The sequence below is a fragment of the Pinus tabuliformis genome, chromosome 2_1, assembly GCF_031772625.1.
Source record: "Pinus tabuliformis cultivar Carrire ecotype Pingquan chromosome 2_1, CPIR1, whole genome shotgun sequence".
In the NCBI taxonomy this organism is placed as follows: Eukaryota; Viridiplantae; Streptophyta; class Pinopsida; order Pinales; family Pinaceae; genus Pinus; species Pinus tabuliformis.
In genome coordinates, this window is record NC_142299.1 from 507508002 (window position 1) to 507531042 (window position 23041).

Genomic DNA, 23041 nt, shown 5'->3' on the forward strand with positions numbered 1-23041 from the left:
GATCAAAAGTCGAAACATCTGAGAATGAATTTTCACAAGAAAAATCAGAACTGTCAGAATCACAAAAGATGTCAAAATAAAGTGGATGAGGTATGGTCAGAAGGAGGTCATCCTTCACCACAGCTTCTTCTTTAGATTCCCACACATACCCATAAAAAATGGCAGTGTAGGTTGGATATTCAACACCAACTCCATAGACAACTTGATCCTCGTGAACATCACATGTGGAGTCCCAAATGGACAAACACAAGACAATAAAATCTAGAGGATCGAAGGAATGAAAGGACGGAGGTTGACAAAATGAGTTCACGTCACAAGAAATAGGTTTGCAGTTCAAATATGCACAAATATCTAGAGGAGGTGGGGTGGGAGGAGGTGACAGTTCAATAGATGGTTTCACAATTTCTCCCACCTTGTCCTACAGAGCTAGAGATATTTGATTAGGAGTGGATGACGGGTCACCTGTGACAACAACCTTGTCCATCTTAGAGCTGGCAGCTCTATCACCAAGGTATGCTTGGAAGGGTTTGAATGATTCTCTCTTGTGGGGATTTTTAGATATGTGAAGAAGATACTAAACCTGTTCCTTGAGAAATTTCTAATCAATTTCATCTTCAGGCATTGAAAAGGAAATATTCAAGAAGCACACCCAAAACGGTGCAAGAGATTCATCAGGTGCTTTCCATAATTCCAAAATTTTTTTGTTAAGTGCTTTACAGCCATAATGATAGAAATCACTAGTTAACTCATCGATCATGTGATCATAAGAGTGAATGGACGTTGCGGGAAATGTGCTACACCATTGGTCAACATGCCCATCGTGTGTGTAATAGAACAACCCAGAGGAAATTTCATCGGAAGGGACTTAATTCCTGTGACAGAAGCTTGTGAAGGTAACTCCATGCCTTAGCAAGGTTGCTCCACCTTCATCATCATACTTAATTTTTGACAAGTCACCATTGAAATCCTCTGACACTTCAATATCATTTGCATGAGGAAAACATGCCGGAGCTGAGATTGTAATGTAAGTCATGAATGATATGCAGAGATTGAAAATAGAATCTGAGGATTCATATTGTTATATGGCCCTCCTTCTACCGTCACAAATGTTAACGATGTTGGACCCGCCAACATGTCAAGGGATCTCCCAAGTAAGAAGTCCCAACTAGATGTCAAAATATTTGGAGTAGGAGTCCCAGAAGTGAGTAGTAAAGTAATGCCTTAAATCTCGTAGTGCACAAAGGTAAGTGTGATACATTTTTCGAAAGCAAGTGTGTGATCTTCGAGCAAGTCAAGTGAGATGCATGGAGGTTCTAACACATGGAGGGGAAAAGGAAGTGTGTCCGTTAGAAGCTTGTAATAGTACGCATCCTGAAAGGAACACATGGGCGGAATGACATCACAAGCTAGAAAGTATAATAGATTATAAACCAATGTGATGGGTTAAGCCAACAAAACGTTTACAACAAGATTCATACAATTTCACACAAAATAGTTCATACACAAATGCGTAAGTTAAAATAACATACATTGCTAAAGCAACGAGAATAATCCAACTACAATAATAACATCTCCAAGAAAACGTGTTGGCTCTGTTATATATTATTAAGGAAAATTTGCATCCATACATACACCATTGAAAACCATTAGCCCCAATAGTGGAAGATTATATTCAACACCACTTGGTTCTCCAAAGAGATGTACTTGCTCTACGTTGTGGAGAAGCCAAGGCTCACAACAATACTCTTCAAGGTCTCTCTAAGCAATTCCTAGACAAATGCTTGGCTCCCAAAAGCCTGTACTATGAGTTATGAGGTTCTATATATAGAAAACCGTGGGCTGACCCTTGACATTCCCTTTTGACTCTTGGACCAAGAAGCCTTAATGCTAGGGATGAGTGAAGGAAGATGCTTATAGTTCCAAAACAACATCCAAATCCATGCTTTGTATAGCTCTTCCTGCAGATTTGTCATTGGGTGCAAGTAAAGTGGGACCCGTTGTACCTGATTTTCCATGACTGTAAATGTGCAATGGCATCGTGGATGTCTTTGATAGTTTAGGCTACCTTCGCGCACTACTACTAAAAACTATATAGATGGACAACCTTTTTGTGCATGGTGAAAAATATGCTATACAATGTTTGCATGGTGTTCTCCAAAGTTGATATCTATGCAAGTATTGCTTTCTTCATTTCATCCATAGCGGATCGTGTAGACTACTCTTTTCTCTGCCTGGCCTCCTACAAGTCCTTTTCCATCCAATCATTCTCTCCTATCAAGAACTTAACCATCGAGCTTGTGGCTTCTACATAAGCCTAAGAACCCTTGGCCATGGTAGATAGATGTCTTCTAACATCTCATACAATCACCCTTTCCTCTTTGTGCACAGGTGATGTGTGATTGTCTGGGAGTTTCTTTCTATGTGCCTGTTCAGTCCTGTGTTGTGACTTGTCAAATGAGAGATTGTACACAATCTCTAGATTTTCATCAAGGAGAACATCCTCTCCTTGCTTGATTGGTAATTAATGTGACTCTCAAGGTGGTAGAGACTATGGCACAACCTTAGATGCTCTTGGCATGAGATCGATGTCTTGGTCCTGTTAGATCCAGTCTTCGCAGTCTATCCCCAAGGATCAACATGAGCTCTTACTAGGTTTGGTTTGGTTAGATGTTTTTCACATGATATCCAGCACAAAACATGTCACAAATGTGTCCATCAGAAGAATCTCAGAAAAACATTTCCAACGGTATATCACACTCCCATAACTAGTTTTTGGACCAGAAGATATGATCGAAATGAATGATTGATTCTTGGTTATGCATGTTTTGAGGTCAGTTGCTACACACAGGGACAATTTTTCTACAAAATCAGTTTGGACAGGAATTTTAAAAAATTGAAAGAGGGGTTTCTCCATCACATACCAAATAAAAAAAGCCTCCTTCATTTTATGATTAGGTGCTACTATGTGGGAGACATGCAGTGATATTTGGAGCTTGCATGAAAACAAAGCAAGTTTTTCATATTTTTTACTGTTTTAGTCATTTTAATACGGTGCCATTTTACAACAGATGGATAGTAATTTTTAGAAACCCAAAGAGGTTTTTCTTAACCATGAGCCATATAACAAAAACCTCCTTCAGTTGATTCACAGGTGTCATGAATTTGGATATGTGACTAGATCTTTACAGCTCATTTTCACAAATTTAAGTTTTTAATGATTTTCTGTTTTAGAGATGATTTTGTGGCACATATTGTGAGCAACTGGAAACGAATTTCCATAATTTGAGAGAGTTTTTTCTCCAACCAGTCCTTATATAAAAAATCCTCTTTCTGTTTTGTAACAGGTACTATGGTTTAGGAGATACAATTTCATCTTCAACACCTATTTTCAGAAATTCAGTCCAAGTTTAATGTAACTGATTCTATTTTGAAGAAGATGGTTGAGCTCAATTCCCTTAGTACAGGGATGAGAAAATGCATATATTTTATGAATTTCATAGTGTACAAGTTGGATTTTGGTAGAAAAGAACCATTTGGACTATGTAAAATTTTATTGAATATCATAATAAAGCAGTTTTCTGCCCTTTGGACCTGGGATCCATCACGATATTATTGTTCAGTATGTTTTTCATGTAATTCACTTACACATTATGTTTTTTTTCTTTGTTTCAACATTATCTAAATGATATGTTAGGAATTCATCCGTAATGATTCTCCTTTTATGATGATTTTGCTGTTAGTTGTAATGGTTGTCTTAGCAGAATTCATCCTTTACTAGATGCTCTGTTGAGCAACCTCATTATTCTCTTTCATCTAAAGTTGCTGCTATAGATCCATCCTTTGTTTGATGCCTGTAGGGCAGCAAGCTTTCTACCCTATGCTACTCACATTCGTTATCTTTCTCTGGCTGAACATGGTACTTAATTTGCCCCAAGTTTGTCGGCAGAAACTGACATCAACTCCATAGTCCAAAATCATCCTTTCTCTTATTGTTTCGACCCAAAACATTTCAAACAAATCCCTGCACTCCATAGCTAGCCTAAGATTTTATTTATTGCAACCACACTTTTTTGTCAAGGAGACAGCCCTCTCCCGACCTGTTACGGCTAGCTACTAGGTTAAGCTTGGTTTGTGGTTATCCTAAGATTGCCTCCCTTCAGCCTGAGGTCAATCTAGGCTCTAATATAGTGGTGACTCCACTGGGGAAGAGGTGATAGATCTTCTCCGGGAAGGATCATTCAAGTTACAGATCTTATTGATGATGGTGGATAGCAGTCAAACACATATGAAGGCTGAAATCATCTACCTGGTGACTCCACTGTTTGAAGTCCCAAGTTCTAAAGTATTGATGGTGGCTCCACTAGCTAAATGAAGGACTCAGATGTTGCTTCTATTTGTTCAAGGTATTCATGTATTGATTTTTCTAATATTCTTGGTTTTCCCAATCAATTACCAAGGGATGTATATACATTTTGAGTAATGGCCCTAAATTCAATGGGGAAGATCTCACTTTGACTCTAGAACGTATAGAAAATTTTAAAACATTTGTGGAAATTCTTAGAGTTAAAAAGGAATATGTCTTCATCAGATTGTTCTTTGAATCGTTTCAAGGCAAATGTAGAAAATGGATTGAAGGTTTTCCTATTATATCTATTAAGTTCTTTGCATATTTTTGGCATATCTTTCTCGAAACATGGATGGAGAAAGAGGAAGAATTCAAAATAGAGGTGCCCTATATTCAAGGTTTTATAGAGTGGGAAGATATGTGCACGAATGATGAGGTAGATGAGAGCTTTGCTTCATCTCTTTCTTCTTATCTGAAATCCTATCTATGCAGCCATGAAGTTAAGCTCAATTTTTTTGCAAGAGTTTGCCATCAAAATTGAAGGAGATCTAACTGAATTGGAGACCCAAATACAGTCCCAGGATCTGTACTTTCGAGTGCCATTCTTTGGGGACCTTTTTTAGTAGAAGGAACAGAAGGTAAGGCTACCTGTGGATATTTGCATTGATAGTTTGCAGCTGGAAGCATGTATTGAGGAGTTGCGACAGCAAACAGAGTCTGGTTTTTTTCGATCCTATTGCAACGTACATGGAAATTTTTTTTAGTTTGAATGATAGATCAAATTATCTTTTACACAACCAGACTTGTTATGTGCATGTATGGCTGTCAGCATTTACATTTGTGTCCTCGTTGAAGCACTTTGATGTAGCATCCTTGTCACAGTTACTTGATTGGTTGATATGGCATTACAACATTACTTCATCTATCAATTTTGTAGCAAAGTGGGTTAGATTTGTACATAAATAAGCTGCCTGAGGTAACATTTTAGTTTTCGGTATTTGTTTATGTACATGTTGCAGTATGTATATGTTTTTGAATTAGTATGAGTTGTTTTGGGTTTGCAATTGTTTGACCGTATTTCCCAATGGATGATGAACTTGGTCTATGGTGTTCTTGATGCCTCCAAGGAGTTGCCATCCCCAATAAGGCTGATGTTAGTTCCAGTCTTTGCATGTTGTCACCAGGGATCAACATGAGCTCTTACTAGGTTTGGTTTGGTTAGATGTTTTGCAGATGATATGCAGCAAAAAACACGTCACATGTGTGTCCATTAGAAGAAGCTCGGAAATAGTTTTCCAATGGTATATCACACTCCCATAACTGGTTTCTTGATCAGAAGATATGATCGAAATGAATGATTGATTCTTGGTTATGCATGTTTTGAGGTCAGTTGCTGCACACAGGGACAAGTTTACTACAAAATTTGTTTGGACAAGAATTTTACAAAAGTTAAAGAGGTTCCTTTCCATCACATACCAAATAAAGAAAATCTCTATCATTTTATGCACAGGTGCTACTATGTGGGAGATATGTAGTGATATTTGGAGCTTGCATTAAAACAAAGCAAACTTTTCATATTTTTTACTATTTTAGTCATTTTAGTACCGTGCCATTTTACAACAGATGGAATGTAGTTTCCAAAAACCCAAAGATGTTTTTGTTAATCATTAGCTAGATAACAAAAACCTCTTTCAGTTTATTCACAAGTGTCGTGAATTTAGATATGTGACTAGATCTTTACAACTCATTTTCAAAGATTTAAATTTTTAATGATTTTTTGTTTTAGAGATGATTTTGTTGCATAGATTGGGAGCAACTGGAAATGAATTTCCAAAATTTGAGAGAGGCTTTTCTCCAACCTGACCTTATCTATAAAGGCCTCTTTCAATTTTGTAACAGGTGCTATGGTTTAGGAGATACAAGTTCATCTTCAACACCTATTTTTAGAAATTTGGTCCAAGTTTAATGTAACTGATTCTATTTTGAAGAATATGGTTGAGCTCAATTCCCTTAGTACAGGGATGAGAAAATGTATATATTTTATGAATTTCATAGTGTATAGGTTGGATTTTGGCAGAAAATAAGCATTTGGACTGTGTAAAGTTTTATTGAATATCATAATAAAGCAGTTTTCTGCCCTTTGGACCTGGGATCCATCACGGTATTATTGTTCAATATGTTTTTCATGTAATTCAATTACACATTATGTTTTTCTTCTTTGTTTCAGCATTATCTAAATGATATGTTAGGAATTCATCCGTAATGATTCTCCTTTTATGATGATTTTCTGTTACTTGTAATGGTTGTCTTAGCAGAATTCATCCTTTGCTAGATGCTCAGCTGAGCAACCTCGTTATTGTGTTTCATCTAAAGTTGCTGCTATAGATCCATCATTTGTTTGATGCCTGTAGGGCAGCAAGCTTCCTACCCTATGCTACTCACATTCATTACCTTTCTCTGGCTGAACATGGTACTTAATTTGCCCCAAGTTTGTCGGCAGAAACTAGCATCGACTCCATAGTCGAAAATCATCCTTTCTCTTGTTGTTTCGACCCAAAACATTTCAAACAAATCCCTGCACTCCATAGCTAGCCTAAGATTTTATTTATTGCAGCCACACTTTGTTGGCAAGGAGAGATCCCTCTCCCGACCTGGTACGGCTAGCTACCATGTTAAGCTCTGTTTGTGGTTATCCTAAGATTGCCTCCCTTTAGCCTGAGGTCAATCTAGGCTCTAGCAGGTCCTATAGCTCATGTTCCATCTCCATGTCTATTGCCTCAACCATCTGTTCAACATGTTGAGAGAGTTCTCGAACCTACACCTGCTCACCCACTTCTTCATTTGCTGGCTTTTTTGTTGTCTCAACTTGTATAGGCATAATTGTCTCTATTGGTGTGCCTTGTCTTTCTTCCTATTCTTGTTTCTTCTTTTCTTCCCTTTCTCTCCTCCTGAGCTCTTTCTCTGCTTTTGCCTATATGTCAAAGTTACCATATCAATAAGATGATCTTCTCTAAAATTGTAGCTTTGCTCACCCTCTACACTCTTGATAATCTTCCTCTTGCCCTTGTCTTGCATCAGTTTGCTTCTGACTGTTATTGTTATTATTGCTTCCAGTGGTGTTTTTTCTTGCAGTGCTACTTTCCATTCCATAGCTATGTTGAAAGGTTCATTGAGCCTATAGGAGTTGTATAAATACCTCCAAAGATCTTCCTATGGCCAATGACATGGCCTACGGATTCATGGGTAATACACATTCACACAATGGTTCTTGTGTATGTAGTGGGGATCGTATGGATTGGAACTCTTGGCGCTGATCCCAAACTTCTTTAAGTGCTCAGCGTTAGCATCCACATCCTTTAAGGTACGAATCTCATAAAACCCAATCCACAAAGGAGGAGTAGGTCATGGTGCCTTCTTCCTCCTATGTAGTCCTATTGATAACTCTATACAGATGTGATATGTGACCTCTTTCATAACCATCTTCTCTGTGGGAATCCTCACTAGCTCATGCAGAGGCTTTTTCATGCCAAAAGTCTTGATGAAGGTGCCATCGAGTGAGGCATACCACTCTACAATGTTAAGAAATGATTGTATAGCTTCTTGGAACATGCGCTGTGGATCCTGTTCGAATATCATCATGTATAGTGGGGTGATGAAGTGGTGAGATATTTACAAGAAGCTTGAGGCAACCACTAATTTATTTATAGATATTATGAGGTGTAGAAAGGAAGCATTAATGGGTCCTGATAAATGGGCTGAAGTAAGAGGTTTACAAAAGCTCATGCAAAATCTATGTTTAATTTCAAAGAAGGGTTGAAAAGAAAGATGGTCAAGGTGCAATATTTCAAGCACCCTGAAATAGCCACCCATTTGTATGATAGGTTACTTGTGACATATGTAAATATGCCATGGAATGACGAGGTTCCAATTTATTTTTCAAAATTATTTTATGCATAATTCTTTTTGGGTATGATACCTAATTATACTGACCTTCTGTCTCAATTTTATAGTATAGGGAGAGGTCAGATATATGAATGTAAGGATCCATTATGGACACTAAATCTCCTCGCCCTCTACCACCTTTGGTAGATAAACATCCTCTTCTGGTAACTTTGTTGTCAAATATGGATGCCACTTTGCAAATTGGTCAATAAGGGATGGATGCTATTATAGACAACATCCAGACTACATTGACTGGAATTGATGTCAGTCTAAATCGACAAAGAGCACAAGCTGATGCATGTGCTAATTTTGTATATAAAATAGATGAGGAGATAGATAATATGAATATTGAAGAGCCTAAAGCATATGCAAAGGGTTGTAATCATGGTTGGAAAGACCTAATTGGTCATGAGGAAGAGGGCGTGGGATCAATATGTGTTGATGGTTATGGTGGATAGTTTAATGTAATGTATGTGTTAATGTCCATTCATATACATTTTGTTAATTTTTTCAGATGTAGTCTAACACAAAAGTATCATATGTAAACCATTTGCAGTTAACTCATTTGTTGAATGAAAATTTTGATAATATCACGATCCCAGGTTTAGGCTTGAATGAATATATGTTGGGAGATGTTTGCTTTTTTTAAGAGTTCATGTCGATACTATTATTATACTTTTATTATATTGATATCGTGAGGACACATTTTTAAAAGAAATAATTATATATATAATTAAATGTTAACAGATTTTTATTTTTTCCAACATTTTCGACATAGCTCCGCCCTCCTCCTCCCTATTAGCAGATGTGTCAAATATTTGCTTGTCACAAGTATTGAATATTTCACTTTCTTTTGTCATAACTTGAAGCAAGTTTCATTATAAAATGATATATAGATATATATATATATATATATATATATATATATATATATATATATTGGAGTTTTGAATTTTTTCAAATTTTAGGATTGTGGAGATTGTTTCCATTCTGAAGGCGCTTTAGCAACAGAGTCAGCAATGTGGATAATATCATCTAAACAATCTGAAAAAGTGTTTTAACAATTTTTTAATATTGTGAATTTATGAATTTTCATGTGCATTTTTAATTTTTTTAATCGATACACATGTACATGTATTTTATACGGAATCCACCACCAGGGTGCAATGCATGGTGAAAGGGCACAATGGAGGTAGAACACCATGAGGCATTACATTGAAATTGAAAGGTTTTATAATTTTGGTTTGATGATTACATTCTCATTTAATCTTAAAACCTTAAAATATAATTTTAAAGTACACAAGCTTATGTATATATGCAATTACATATGTTGTGGAGGGCACCCGTGATTTGGATGAGAGTACGAGGATGTTGATAGATTATATATTTCATCGAGATTCACTTTGATGCATAACGTTTTATTTGACACTATTTTTATATTATATTTACCTTTATCCTAATATAAATTTTGGACATATTCTAAGTAAAACTCTTTATTATGAATTTATCTCTTTCACATGCAAATTTTTATTTCACAATGTTTTATTATATATTTACTTTTATAATGATAACAAATTTGGAAATTTTAAATAGAACTCTATTATGATTTAATACATGCTAATTTTGTTGTTGATGTACCTTCTACATGACGATTCTTATAATTGTGCATTATAAAACATGGTACAATTTGCTTGATGCATGGTTTGATGGTTAAATATTTTACATATTTAAGTTCATGAATATGTAGTAATGAAAGTAAATTTTCATTTAGTTACCATACATTTTGCATGATCAATGTTATAATGTTAGTAGCTGATTCTTAAAGGTTTTAAATTTAATGTTGTTTTGTCAAGTTATTTAAAATTAATCTAGTGAAATTCCAAGTTACAAAACATGGTACATTTTTCATTTTAATGAATCTTATAATGGTGTAGATGCTTAAAAAATTACATTATAAAATATATGGTATGTATACATTTTTCATTCATATATAGAAATGCTACTATGGATGTCAGTTGATTGGTATTTTTTTAAAATAAAGTTGTTTGAATGCAAACATACTATAAAATTGCATTATAAAACAAGGTATAATTTTCTTGATGCAAGGTTTGATGCTCAATAAGGTTTTACATATTTAAGTTCATGAATATGTAGAAATGAAAGTAAATGTGTGTTTAGTTGGTACATTTTGCATGATCATTCTTATAATGTGGGTAGATGATTCTTAGGTAAATTGATTAAATATGTTTTGTCAAGTTAGTTAATGTATCTAGAGTAAAACTGCAAATGTCGAAACATGGTACATTTTTCATTTGAACAAATCTTATAATGGTGTAGGTGTCTAGAAAACAATCATAACCTGAAAAATTAGACTCTCAAATATGGTATACATTCTTCATTCATGTATAGAGTGGCTACTATGGATGTCAATTGGTAGTTAAAAATTTTAATATAAAGTTTTTTTAATGAAAACATGCTATAAAATTGCATTATAAAACATGGTACATTTTGCATATTTAAGCTAAAGATTATGTTCATGATTATACATTCACGATTAAGGTTTTACATATTCAAGTTCATGATTATGTAGCAATGAAAGTAAATTTGCATTTAGTTGATACATTTTAGATGATCATTCTTATAATGAACTTAGTATCTAATAATTCTTAAAGGTTTTGATTTTGAAGATGTTTTGTCAGATTTCTTAATGAATAGTAAAATTTAAAATTACAAAACATGGTACACTTTGCATTTGAATGAATCTTATAATGGTGTCGATATGCAAACCAATCATCAATTGAAATATTGCATTATAAAATATGGTACATACATTTTGCATTTATGTATAGAAAGACTACTATGGATGTGGGTTGATAGTTAAATTTTTTAATATAAAGTTGTTCATGCAAACATATATAAAATTTCTTTATAAAACATGGTACTAAGATCTAGCTCAATAAAAATATTTGAAAAGATAAAATGATGGTCCATAAAAAATAAAAATGCAATGAAAGCATGATAGTTGTACAATAAAAAACAAACAAGAAAATTGTGATATATGAGCTACATCTTTACATTATAGTAGTATTTGGGAGATATTTGAATTTCTTTTTAACTTAACAATAAATTTGTGCAATATTAATGAAAACATTTTTTTAATACTTAGTACTAGCTAGAATGGACAACTTAAGAGTGCACAAAAAGAAGGGTTAACAATGTATTTGAACTCTACGTTCTAAAATATGAATACAAGGAGAAGAAATTATTCGACAGTTCAATTAAAAAAAATCTAATGGAATGCCATCCTCAATGATCTATTCATGGTTAGCTTTTGACATTCTCCATATCTTAACTTTGAATTTTTTATTATTGAAATTCTATCAACTTTATACACGGTGCACACACCGAGTGACTCTATTGACAACTTATGGAATCAGGTTGATAGTATTGAAAGTAAACATTACTTTCAGTTTGATGAGGTTCTTGGAAAAATTAACCTTTCAATATAATAGACCCTCTTTTATATATAAAATGATTATCATCATATTCTTCCAATAACTTCATCTTTCATTTAGCGCAATGCATCAAATAATACTTTACATTTTATATCTTGTTAATGGGTACAACTATAACAAAAACATCTCCTGAAAAATAAAACAAGTGTAAATTCAGATTATAATTAACAAGAAATTAGTTATCGACATGGACTTGATTTTATTATCTATTTAGACCCCTATTTTAACTATTAAATGAAGATACTTATACACAATGATTTTAAAAACATAAAACATATATTTATATCCTTTTAAATAAATTGAAATGTTACCTTCTCTAACAAGATCAGAAACTCAATCACCTTGAAATAACACTATACTCTCCTCTGAACCCATATCTTCGAAGCTTGCAACCGATATTTTCCCCTTTGTATTTAGTTCTATGTGTTTCTAATATTTTACATACATATTGTTTTCACAAACTTCATTGAGTTGTGTGTCCTCTATGCAAATATGACGAAAAGATGATTCTTTTCTTTTATCAAATGCAAATGCATTTTGGCACTCCTTTGATTTAATTGAATGCAATTTTCAAGTCCCTTTTACTTATTCAGATTCATATGTAATTGATCAATCTACATTTTGGATTCCAATATGTCAAAAAAACATATAGTAAATTTGAACAAGAATTTAAATATGTTATGTAAAATACAATTTATATATCAAAGACAATCGTCATGATATTATTTTTAACTATATAATTTATAAATGTTTAAAATTAGAAAAGTCATAAAAATTATCATTTATTAGTAATATATACAAGTTAATGTTTATATATATGTACATACCTTCATACCTCCCTTGACGGGTTAGTCTCATGAATTAGTGCAACAACGTACCATTGAACAACTTGTTCAGCTAAGACAAGTCCGTTTGTAGAGTGGTCCATTTGAAATGTTCAAAGTGCTCATTTTATGCATGCCCATGCACCATCATGTTCTCCTTTTCCATGAACAGTCTGAAAGAAATTCGTACAATATTTAATGTTGCTTTTCATATGAAGATGACACAACTGAAAGAATGATCATGAATATTTGAATTGACCTACACATCCATCTGACCATATCCAATGTTCGTTGAATCTTATTCCACAACCTTTCAATGAGTCATAAATCTGATCAAAACAATGTTGTACAAAATGTGTATCATGTGTACGATCATCACTGATATAAAAGTTATATTCTTTAATAACATGAAAATTCTCACTCATGCATTGTATATGATCAAAATTTTGTTTATCATGTCTATATAGAACATGGAAAAGCATAGAGACTTGGTCAAAATGATAATATTCACTCTGTATTTATTTTTGTGCAACATATGTGTAATTTTTAGCAAAATAAACTATTGAACAAAAAACCCCTAGTGGAAAAATCTTACGGGATTTTTTTAATTGCAGGTCCTGCCATCGTGCTCTATGAGAATGCTGGTGTATTTATAAATTTATGTCTCAAAATTCTTCAAAAACTCTATCACAAAAATCTCTTCTTCTTATAAATCAATCCTTTTAGTACTTGTACTACTACATGAACCAAAATTATCAATAATGAGCTTAACATGATATCATATAACATGGTTAGATCTTTTATCTCCATATGTGCTACTGTCAACATTTTCTAACATCTCATCATTGATATTGATTTCATTTGTACCTATGGGAATATAATGTAAATGGGTATATATATACATTAAATAATTAAACTAAAAGGTAGTGTTTGAAAGAAATTGAAACTAATTAAATTATATATGTATAATTTCAATAATACACATGCCATATAAACACATACCTAATGGTGATTCAAATTGTCTACTCGAATCTCTTTCAACATCTTCAACAAAATCATCAGGCATTGGTTCATTATCTTTTTCACTCTTTCTTTCAACATCTTCAACAATATCATGAATCATTGGTTCATTATCTTTTTCACTTTGTCATTCAACATTTTCGATCCCATCATCAATGTTATGAGGGAAATCTCTCTTTGTTTACATTGCAAAATATTTTTCAAATTTGATCATCAAATAAAATTTAAATTTGACAATACACTATTAAATTTTAATTATTATTTATAATATTTACATTTACATAAATGCTTCAACTTATTGTTGAGATTGATTTTCTATTTCAATATTTAAACATTATTCCTTCTTTCTTTTACAATAGTTTTTCAAGTATTCTCTACGAGCATCAATGTCTCTTATGCAATCATATTTTCTATTGAAATTTCTTTGAATTCCCATGATAATTCAATCTATGTAGATTTTTAAAATTAAACAAAAATAAACAATTTCAAAATCCAACAAAGAAAACTCAATTTCAAAATCCAGCAAAGAAAATGCACTTTAAAAATTTGGCCCAAGATTTACTTTAAAAATTTAGCCCAAATGAGGAATGTGAGTGTGAAAATAATGTTTTGGTTGACTTTATTTATAACGTTTAGCTAAAAGTGTTTTTCGGAGGCTCACACCATTTTAATTTTGAAGTCGACAGAAAATATGGACATTTTTTCGATCGAACCTTTAAAAATGGTTGGTCGAAATTTTAGAAAAAATCGACTGAAAAAGTTTAACGTTTCTCTGTAGTAAACCAACATTTGGCTGGTATTTTCTTTTTTTTTTAGCTAAACTACTTTGTACCACTGAAAAACTACAACTATGTAACAACTTGGCTTTGATTACCTTTCTCCAACTTCAGAAGGGTTAAACTCCATCAAATATGGTGAATTTACTTTTGGAGTCAATAACAACATTTGCAAAATTGAATCTACTTTCAGTAGATATAAATTTTATGGAATTTCATAAATATTTGGTAGTTTTAGTTAATTTTCTAATAAAATGTGTGAAAAATATTTCTGAAGCTCATTATCATCCAGTGAAATCAATTTTTTTTATCTTCTGAAATATGTTGTAGAAAAATATGAAACTTTTATGTTGCATTACAATGGTCTGTCTGATTTAATGGATAGTTTTTATATTTTTAGTTTTCAATTAATATGTTGATAAACATGATGCCAATTTAAATATCTTCAAAATCTGCAGTTTTTTTGTATTAGTTCAATTCAAACAATTCTAGTAATTATGATGTGCATCAATTGGTTTCGTAAATATAACCATATCGAAGTAGAGCCTATCCAGACTGCTGGAACACATTTGTTTTCAAAAACATTAGGTTAACAAAGAATACAGTATGCGCCAAAAAACATGACTTTTTAGGAATCCCTTGATTTTTAATGAACACACAGTTAAATAATTGCTAAGTTGACATATCAAATGTGAATAAAAAAATTCTGAGAAAATGCAATAGAAAGCTAATAAAATTTATGATAAGTTTTCTTTTTATTGTAAAATGAAATTCTAAACAAAAAATTTGCCTTGGTTTGCCGAATGTTAAAGAAGATCTAAAAATGATTTTCTTTTTCAAAAAAGGGCAAAATGTGTAACCCAACTTCACTACTATCTTGGTATTGAAGTAACCCAACACCCGAAGTTTATATTCCTCTCTCAAAAGAAGTAGGTTGGATATTATTTGAAAAATTTTGCCGTGACAGAGTGTAATCCTTCTACTACTCCAATGGAAAAAGACTTAAAGCTCACATCCACTAAAGTAAAAGAATATGAGCATGAAAAAAATGTACAGACAACTCGTCGCAAGTCTAAACTACCTAACTGCTACCAGAAAAGATATTTCACTTTTTGTTGGAATCCTCTACAGGTGTATGAAAAATATTTGTGAGGGTAATTGGTCTACTACAAAAAGAGTTCTAAAGTACATAAAGGGAACTAAACACTTTTGACTCAAGTATACATACGTGGGTGATTTCAGCTTGATTGGATACTCTGGTTTTGTTTTACATGGTGATAAAGAAACTGGGGTATCTACTTCATGTTATGTTATTAGCTTTGGATTAGGAGATAGCTCATGTAGGTGACGCAAGCAATTAGTTCGAGCAAATTCCAAAATTGAGGCAAAATATGTTGCAAAAGATGAAGCAACGAAGGAAATTGTGTGGGTCAAGAAAATTCTATAATATTTGTAGGAGAAACATGTGAATTCAAATCCTCTTTTTATTGACAACACTTTTGCAAAAAAAATTCCAAGAACCCAAAGTTCCATGATCGAACCAAGCACATCAATCCAAAATACCAGCCGGTTAGATGTCATGTTGAGGCTAAAACAATCCAACTATGAAATTGTTCCACAAATGAGAAAATTGCAGAAATCTTCACTAAAGTGCTTGGAAGCGAAAAGTTTGAAAGATATAGAATGATGCTTAGACTCACCAACATCCCTTCAAATTAAGGTGGGGAATGTTGACATCTAATCTTTGGGATTATGTAAATCCAAGTAAATATTGTAAATAGAATAATAAAAGGAACTAAAAGACAAAGAGATGTTGGGAGATGAAACCAAATAGTCTCTCTCTCCATGTATATGTCAATGTTCTATCTTAATGAAAAGAATCAATTCAATTGGAGTTACTCCTAGCTTGACACTTCTTCCTTTTCCCTCTTATTTCATGGATCTTTGATCAGACTGTTCAGGTCATTCAAATAAATTTATAATCAATTATAATCATAATATAACTACATTAAAAAATTAGTGGGAGTATACAATGGGTATTAAAAACTCTGAATCCTTAAGGGGAAAGTCATCCTTAGTGTTTTAAGTAAAAAAATAATAAATCAAAACCATGCTTTATAAATATCTCCTATATCTAATTATTTAACAAGAAATTATGGCTACACCACCCTAATTTTATTAGCCATATTCGATATGAATTCATCAGGTCCAAAGTTCCTCCAATGCACCCTGACTTGCTCAATTACTTGATTTTGGAGCATGATCCAACTCCAATGTCCAACCCTTCAATCCACTCTACTTAATCCTCCTATAGGAAATAATTTATGATGATAAATTTCTAGGACGCACCCAATACATTCTTGATCCCAATGGAGGTATGCACATGATTCTATGAAAACAAATTCACCTTTCAAATTTTGGCGTCCTCTTCTCTACTTCATCATTCCCCTATGGAATCCATCTCTTCCTTTGCATAGTCACCCACCTTCCATGCTTAAAAACCCCCTTATTTACTCCCTCAGTCCCTCAGGCAACCCATATCTTGGCTGGGACTCACACAAGAAGAATTTCCTAGGCCAGGGTGTCACTTTTCCTTCCTTTATTAACATAATGCATGCATCATGGCACATGTCATGGCACTTAATGTATATCATAGGGTTCCAATGTCAATAGAGTGGCCTATATTCTAAAATCTTCAACTCAATTATATTATTCCATGCTCGGATATCATTGAGTTGATGGTGTTTACCTTACAGTTAGCCTGATATACATGTATTATGTAGTTCATTGATTCTTCTACATCATAAACATATATTTCAAGAGAGATAATCATAAAAATTTAAATCAATTTAGAACATAACAGAATCATATTAAAACATAACTCAAGTCATTAAAAATCGAAAGTTCAAACCAAATTAAAGCATAATATTAAAATAAAATCTTTATATTGATAATTAATACTTATCTCTATAGCTTCTTATTTTCCTCTACAATGATTGTTTTATTGGTCGAAGGAACAACTTAATGTTGTGTGTGTTTCAAACAATTTTCAAATAGTGTTCTCCTCAATTCTAAAGCACTTAGTGGCAGTCACATTACTCCATATAGTATTTTGGTAATGATCCATCCACAAAACCAAACTCATTGATTGGTTCTTAACTTGTTGTAGGCTTGAAGTGTCTGCCTCAACATTATAAGGTAGACCACCCATTTGGGAACTTAAAGCAACTCCTTTGCTGTTTGGAATGGTGGTCCCAACTAGTTAAACTAGTTTTAGTTACCTTGTTTCTATCTCTACTGGATTAAAGTATGAATTTCACCTACCAATAAAGAAGAGACATCAAATTGAATCTTCTTTCTCATCAGACAAGAAAGTGATCATTAAGATAATCTAGGGCTCAGCCAAGCCACAACTAAAGTTTACCTTTTTGATAAGAGGAAACTCTAGGATGAATAAATTAAAATGTAAATCTAAATTAATCTTAGAATGCAAGCAAAAGGAAAGAAATCCTAAACCTATCTCTATTAGGAATATGTAAATCTAACCCAACTGAGAGTAAAGTACTTAAATGATTGGGGTTTTAAGCATGTTTTACTTAACATGAATATACAACTAATGAAGTAGTTCAATTAACCACTATTATGATTACCAGACATGATTTTCAGAGATCTATTAACCATGAATAATAAACCAAAAACATTAGGAAGTAATTCACATAATTCTAATGGAAATTAAATCAAAATTATATATCGTATTTTCTAAGTAAATAGTTACTCAAAAATATGATCTGAATACATCAAAGAAAACACATGCCATTGACAACACATTTGCGAGAAAAACATATTAGATAACTAATTATGTAAAACATGAATTCATATTGACAATAATGCATAATATAAATCCAATTAACATAATTCTGCCATAAAAAATGAAATTCATATTAAAAATAATAGTATTTCTAATAAAAATTAATTTGAAGTTTTTCTCCGACTCTATTATTTGAATCTAATCTCCTACAATCTCCTCCAAAGCATAAACTTTGTTGTTGAAACAGAGAGCTATAATAGTGCAAGATTTCCGTCCCATACACAGTTCAGATTTACAAAAGATAAATCCAAATATTCCTCATATATGAGATTTTACCCTCCTCTTAACTGCAACTCCAAACCCCTATTACAGTAGAGCTACAAGAATTATAGAATTGTAGAGACAAGAAGCTCCCTTTCCATTCTACAAACTACTATTTATAATTACAAAAATGAATTCAAAATATGAGAGTTGTTGAAGAACAAATCTGCTCTAGCAAATTTCATTCATCAAAACTCCTTTTCTTCTCTTATTAGAGAAATTTGATTGATTCAAATCTTCTCTTCCTCATGTCCTCAACTGTTCTCCTACCAAAAAATAATCAAGATTAAACTAAAATGCAAATTAAAATAAAAAATACCAAATCTGGAAAACAAACATCTCCAATCAAATTTAAATAAATAAATAAATAAAAGGAAATATGAGCTTTCCATTGATCCTTGTAAATATATTATTGGTCAAAGAGAACATAGTCGAATGGATCTGCACTCAATAGATTCTATGAGAAAATGAAAATGCAAAAAATCGAACTCAGAAAATGAATTTTGGTTACAAATTCGAAGCGTGATTTTATGCTAAATTTTATATTCCTTTAATGACTGATTCTGGTCCTACAACCACATCAGAAATATTCTCCATGATTTTATCTATCTAATGAGCTATCATCATCCCGATTTGGGCAAATAAAACTCAGCTTATGAACTCCCAAAGTTGAAGAGTCAAAACTACAAGAATTGCTTCATCGGCCAAAAATAAGAAATTTTAATTAAAATCTAATTCTAAATTAAATTAAGAATTATTAGTTAATTAATATTAATTTAATTATAAATTACAAAATTAAATTAAATCAAATATAAACTAATTATATACCATTAAAATAAAATTTAATTTTATATATATATATATATATATATATAAGTAAATATTATATTAAAATTATAATTAAATTATAGTTAAAATATAATATAATTGCAATTAAAATATATTTTATAACTTGAAAACCATTTTAGAAGCATCATAGTGCCTTTGTGTCACATATACAAATGGATTGAAAAAGATAGAGGAGACGAGGCATATATAAATCAAGTTAAGGCCTGAAGTGACACGGCATGGAGGCTTAATAAAATCGAGATGAGATCTTTGATAAAACAAAATTAACCTGACGTATATTATAACAGATATTGGAGGTTTTCCAATGTCGTAAGTTTTAAAATGTGAACCAAATAAAAATTTCGGTGTCCGATATCCAATATCAGAACTTTAAATATCGGGAATTGTTTTAATATTGGAACTTTTTATAATATCGAGACTTATAAAATATCAAGATTTTTGTCGGGTTTTTTGTATCGGATGTTTTGATCGGGACTTTTATCAGGAATTTTTCATTGGGACTTTTATCACGAAGATTTTTATCGATTTCATCATTACTTTTGTAAAGGAGTAAGGGAGGAGGTGAGGTGACATTGGGCCCACTTGGAGTGGAACTCATCCATTATTAACTACATCCACTTTGGTAATTAAAATTCCTAAAATGAACTACAACCACTTCACAATTTTGGAATTTCAGACTTCATAATTTCTTTTAAAATTGGGGATTGGAATAAATTACCAAGATCCTGAAAACACATAATTTTAATTGTTCTATAATTTAGATGGGTGATTTTATCAGACTGTTAGTGAAAAATGAAATACTTAGTAAAAATTAACTAGGAATTAATATTTACAAAAAATAAAATAATATACATGTTGTACATTTTTTAGCCTACGCAATAAAAATTATCGAACTTTGGATGAGCACCATTTTCAAATCATGTAACCAAATGATATAAAACAAGTACTGATGGAAAGCTAGTGAAAAGTCAAATTCATTGAAGCAATCAAAATATAAATCTGATAAAAACAAAAAATTGGCATAATTGTAGGACACTTAACCAAAATCAAATATTAAAAAGGTGATTTAGCCAAAAATATACGAAAAGGGTTGTCATTATTTAAAATAAATAAGTGAAAAATGGGGGGTGTTGAGTTTTAACTACAACACAACCCCAATGCAAGAACTCAGTGGTAGACACATTGTGCCAAGCAATCATTTTTCACAACTCCTAGTGGATTCCTCATCATGAACTCCTAGTGAGCATAGGAATATTTCTTCTCCCATCTGTTACTCACATTTACGGGCCCACGAAACCCCCATTCTAGGCATTCTACCTAGAGAAATGATTACCTACATGCGCTCCCAACAGTCAGTCATAATTATGGGCCTAGTAAACCCCCATTTTGGGCAATCAACTTGTCCAAGCGATTTGTTGCATGCCCCTGCTCTTAGTCACTCACTCCTCTGACTTGAAAAAAACCCAATTCCAGAAATTCTATCTGTTTGAGGTATTTCCTACGTGGGATAGTCATTAGAGCCTTACAACCTAGTAGTGATTTGTCATGCTCTAATGACATGTTTATGGAGTCTAAATTCCATGCGATAATCTAGTGTGCTCCCATGCACTACTCATGCTATCTTATTGTCAAGGTCATGATTAGGACTTTCACCTATGAGTTTAAAAAAGTACAACACGTTGCAACACCTCCTAGTAATATTCTTCTTGTGCTCTTAACTTTTTAATGTCACCTAAGTCACAAAATTTAATTTATTTCATCATTAGCATGTTCATGAAATATATTAGATTCATAAGGTTAAGTTTAAAAACCTCCTATTATCAATGTAGAGCATGAATTAATTTGAAAACAACAATTTCCAAACTAGCCAAAGGAATTTTCACCTAATTCTATTTATTTTACTTTTTTCCTTGCTACCATCATCATTGTCATCAACTGATACTTTTTTATTGTATTATCCAACAATTTATTTAACTCAACATGTCCTCATCCATGGTGTTCTTAAGATATGAATTTTTATCATTTATATTTTTTCATTATTGTTCATTGCCATTGTTAGGAGCATAAATGTAACATAAATATAACTAATGGGTCATACCTACCCACTTTCCCAATGGTGCTTCATGCAATGTGAAACCCATTAAATAATGTGTTGCATTACCCAATCATGACAAATGTAAAATCTACTTCCATGTCATTCAATCAATGATAATATTTTAAGAGATTGATTTCTTATCATGGTATAATTATGGGTTTAAACTAATTATGGTATAATGATGTTCATGATAGATGCATGAAAATGTGTCAACTCAATGAGCTTATGATTATTAGGTGAAATATCCAAGTAGAGAGTTACAATGGCGAGCCACTAGGTCCAATAGTGGAACAATGAGTCGCTACTAGATTCTCCAAAGAATGATCTTCTCTCCTATCCTAAGCTAGAGAGGCTAAGGATAGTTCTCCAAATCTTAAGTCTCCAAAAGCACATTTCTTGAGTTATGAGAGTGCATTTATAAGAAGAGTAATGAGCTTTTATATCAACATGACTCTTGATATTCCCTCATGAAACTTGGACTTCCAAGTGACTCTTTAGTTTACATGTGACTTTTAATATTCCACGTGTGGCTTTTAGACTTCCATACATTTATATTTTGTTTGGAAATACATAATTACACTCCACAACATTTGGCAAGACTCATTGACACATGTGTCACTGTGATAATACATGCAAAAGCCATGAATTGGAAATGACAACATGAAAATTCATGATGATGTGGCATTTCCAAGAGGTTATTCTTGCTACTTTATTTGTATCTCTGTGATAGATGTTTCATGTTTTTCCTCTTTTTCCTCCAAAATGCTTGAATTCCAAGAGTATTTTATGTGATATGGATCTTATAACTTCTGTCCTGATATAGTGTCCCTTCATCTTTATGTTCAATGACCATCTTGTCTTCACATATTCCAAAGTATCTTTAATCAGTGTCTCCTTTTCCTCCTCTCCAAGCGATAATCTTGTCATGTCAAGATATATTACTTGCAAGTGAAATCCACTCACCGTAAAACAACATCAATATGAAAATATATTATTCTAACTCTTTTCATGAAATCCATGAAATGGCCAAGAAATAGGTGTTGGATAAGGAGGATGGCTTAGGGGTTGTGCAATGTGTAGCTCTGGAGGAGAAGGATGAGGGATTAATGACTGCAACTACATAATGCGTAGAAATTGGAGGCCTAAGAAGCAAGGTTGTGTAGTTGATGATCATAGTAAGGAAGGATTTCCCACTATAAATATGCAATGCATAGTTTAGGGGAGAGGAGAGAGAGAGAGAGAGAGAGAGAGAGAGAGAGAGAGAGAGAGATTTTAGAGTTCCACAATTTAGGGAGACATGTTGGCACAATGTTTCTTGCAACTATGTAGTGCATAGAAAGGAGTAGATCAGAGGAACGATTGTGAATTTATGAAGGTCATGAGGTAGTTCTTAGGCACTGTGACTCCACAATGCACTACAAGAAAAAATGACATTGGTGAGGGGAAAAAATGTCACCATAAGCTCATTGGTCATGGTCAAAAGAGCCTTCATCACCAAAAACTAAACGTCACCAAAGGTGGCATCGCCAATAGTATGTGTTGTAGT